This window comes from Phocoena phocoena, chromosome 11, assembly GCF_963924675.1.
Source record: "Phocoena phocoena chromosome 11, mPhoPho1.1, whole genome shotgun sequence".
NCBI classification, from domain to species: domain Eukaryota; kingdom Metazoa; phylum Chordata; class Mammalia; order Artiodactyla; family Phocoenidae; genus Phocoena; species Phocoena phocoena.
The window spans coordinates 64,342,217-64,345,978 of NC_089229.1; the positions used below are offsets into that span (position 1 = coordinate 64,342,217).

Genomic DNA, 3,762 nt, shown 5'->3' on the forward strand with positions numbered 1-3,762 from the left:
GAGAACAGTATGGAGGTTCCTTAAAAAACTGAAAATAAAATTACCATATGATCCAGCAATCCCACTACTGGGCATATACCCAGAGAAAACCATTATTCAAAAAGACATATGCACCCCAGTGTTCATTGCAGCACTCTTTAGAATAGCCAAGTCATGGGAGCAACCTAAATGCCCATCGACAGACGAATGGGTAAAGAAGATGTGGTACATATATACAATGGAATGTTACTGAGCCATAAAAAGGAATGAGACTGGGTCATTTGTTGAGACATGGATGGATCTAGAGACTGTCATACAGAGTGAAGTAAGTCAGAAAGAGAAAAACAAATATCATCTTAACACATATATGTGGAACCTAGAAAAATGGTACAGATGAACCCGTTTGCAGGGCAGAAATTGAGACACAGATGTAGAGAACAAATGTATGGACACCAAGGGGGGAAAGCTGGAAGGGGGTGGCGGTGGGGGTGTGATGAATTGGGTGATTGGGATTGACATATATACACTGATGTGCATAAAATTGATGACTAATAAGAACCTGATGTATAAAAAATATAGACAAAAAAGCCTAGGGCCTATGTGAAGAAAATAAAAAATTATACTGTAAGCAAAAAGAAAAGGCTGAAACAAAGAAAAGGTAGAACAAATTGTAAAGCTTACTGCCAAAGTAATATTGACATATTGGTGAAAAAACAACTCCAGCTGAAATCTCAAGGGAATTTTTCAAACTAAAAATCCGATTATGAAGTGAAATTATAAGAATAAATGAAAAAATAACATAAAAGTATAAACATTAGAAACTGGCATCGTTACATATTAAAGTATATACCGTATCTACAGTCATTAGAGAGTGCGGCACTACTGTAAAAACAGACACATCAAAGAATAGAATAGGAAACCTAGAAATAAAAGCCAGTGAATATAGAAATTTAAGACAGGTTTATAAGCTCTCATCTCCAATTCCAAAATCTCCAAAAATCTCTAAAAGCCAAACTTTTTTTTCCAGAACTAGTTTGGAGGAAACACTGGAAGTTAATTGATATGAGGCTATTTGTAGACTCTTAAAATCCCATGTAGAAAGGGTACTGAGAAGTTTCATTATAGAAATAGTAATATGTTTGACTACCGGGTACAGCAGAGGTGTTATATAATATGTGGTATATTCCATATAAATTTTTTCTGAAGGATTGGGGTAACATCAGAAATATACTAAAATCTAGATGGGTGAGTAAAATTTTCACTAATGTGGACTTTATGTCTCAAACGAAAAGTTATCTAAGTCTTAGTGTTTTTACATGTAGAAAACTTTAAAGGCAATATATTTTATTACCCAAGGAAGGGTGCCAAATTCTATTATATTTTTAAGGCTTCTTATGGAAGAAAGAAGGTTATTAATTGTTTCTGCTCTATTTTAAATGGATAAATGTGAGTAGTTCTGCATATAAACTGAGTGGATATGCTTGATGGAAAGGGAGAGACAAGGGAAGTGGAAGAGCATGGTTGATTCAGAGAGATGCTCAAAGAGAAGGATTAAGATGGAATCCAGAGCAGAGAGAAGCACTCACCAGAGGTGAAGGAGAAGGGCCTCCTCCCCACGCTGGAGGGGAGAAAAGAAGAATAACTCCATGTGTGGGGATTAGGGAGTTAGAGATCGCCCATAACAGGAACAGGAACATGTCCTCTGCCAATTATCAGCTGAGAGTTAGGAGTGTGAGGTTAAAGGAGTAGGTAGCTTCAAGAGAGTAATGAAATGACTGAACTTGTCACAGTGAGAAAGGAGAGTATATGTACTTGGTTGAACAGAGAGAGAGAGAGAGAGAGAGAGAGAGTGAGTGTGAGTGTGTGTGTGTGTGTGTGTGTGTTTTCAGAATGCTAGGACTATCAGGGAATAAAGACTCTAAGCAGAGTCTCACACATTGGAGTTCACCTGGTCCCCTAATAGTAAAGCCATTTATAGCCAGAAGCATTCTGCAGTCCTGTGTCCTCCACTGGCCACAGCAGGACTAGTAGCTTGTCCCTCTCTGGACTGAGAACCACTTTGGCTGTGGCTACTGCTGCCTCTCCCATGGGCAGTGAACTGGTCCTGGCTCCCAACGGTTCTTACTCAACACCTGTCTCCAGGGCTCAGCTGGCACAAGATTACCAACGAGTTGATGAAAAAAGAGATATAAGTCACACAAACTGGGCAGGCGCTGTCCTCAGTACTGAGGGAGACAAAAGGAGAGTAAAATGATAAGGAAGAGTACCAGATTCTCTTAGCTGAGACCAAAAGACTCAAATCAGCAAAACTGGATACTGGGACACTTTAGCTTTAAAGAGTGGATCTTTTATAGATTAAAAAGTCCTATTCACTGACTGTGACTCAGATCGTTGTCCCACCAAATGAATAACTATTTGTTTCTCTCCAGGGATAGGATATCTAAGAAACCATGACAAATCTTAGCATTATTGATGAATTTGTGCTGCTTGGATTGTCTAGTGACCCGGATATCCAGACCATGCTCTTTGTTCTCTTCCTGGGAATTTACCTCCTGACCCTGATAGGGAACCTGATGATGATCCTGTTGATCAGGGCTGATTCTCACCTCCACATGCCCATGTACTTCTTCCTTGGACATTTATCTTTCCTAGACATATGCTACCCTTTAGTCACTGTGCCCAAGATGCTGCAGAATTTCCTATCTCAGAAGAAAACCATTTCGGTGTGGGGCTGCATTACCCAGTTTCTTTTTCATGATTTCTGGAGTCACTGAGAGCTGCTTGCTCTCTGCTACGGCCTATGACCGCTATGCTGCCATGTGTCACCCTCTGCTCTACACCGTGGTCATGAATAGACCTCTCTGCACTGCAATGGTTGGTACAGCATGGGTGATGGGGTTTCTGAACTCACTAGTGAATAATCTTTGTGTTCAGAACTTACAGTTCTATGGTCCCAATATCATCTCCCATTTCAGTTGTGAACTGCCTTCACACTTCCCTCTGTCCTGCAGTGATACCACACCTAACACCATCCTGCTGGCTAGGTTTTTTTGCATTTCTAGGACTTGTGACACTTCCCCTGATTCTCTTCTCTTACTCAAAAATTATTCTTGCCATTCTAAGTATCTCTTCCTCTAAAAGCCAAGGTGCTACTCTCCACCTGCTACTCCCATCTCACCGCGGTGCTCTTGTTCTATGGGATGGCTCTATTCAGGTACATCAGCCCCTCTTCAGGACCAGTCCCGTAGTGAGTTATTTCTATACGGTATGGTGTGATCACTTCCTTATTAAACCCTCTCATTTACAGCTTCAAGAACCAGGAGGTAAAGGCAGCTCTGCAGAGGATGCTGAGGCAGCAAATATGTATCTCAGGGTAAGAAACGTCAACATGATGTTTGTTCTATAAGAGAACCAATCTACAAGGGCTGAGAACTTCGTAAGCTTAGAGCTCATGTATAACTTGATTTTTAATTAAATTCAACTGTATTTATTTCTTATTCAAAGTTAAGTAACTTCCAAAAGATAAGCAATATAGTCAGAGAAGTATTTGGCCCATCCTGGGTTTTAGGGGAAAGGTTCACAGACATTAGCTCCTACCATAGCCTTTGGAAACGAATCCAGAAAGAATGACTTCACTACAGTTGAGGAGGCTGAACCAGAACAAAGACTCTGACAAGAACTAAGATTCTGAGCCCAGGACTTTTACCTGTGGAGTTACACAAAGGAACCCATTAGTAGAAGGGCACAGGACAAGTAAACTACACACACACAATGCTCCAGGAT

At 40.5% G+C, this 3,762-nt stretch overlaps 1 pseudogene; it reads left to right on the plus strand.

Moving 5' to 3' along the window:
• The first annotated feature begins 2,429 nt into the window (after positions 1-2,429).
• LOC136131264 (olfactory receptor 8S1-like) lies at positions 2,430-3,356 on the plus strand (annotated as a pseudogene).
• Positions 3,357-3,762: the final 406 nt, after the last annotated feature.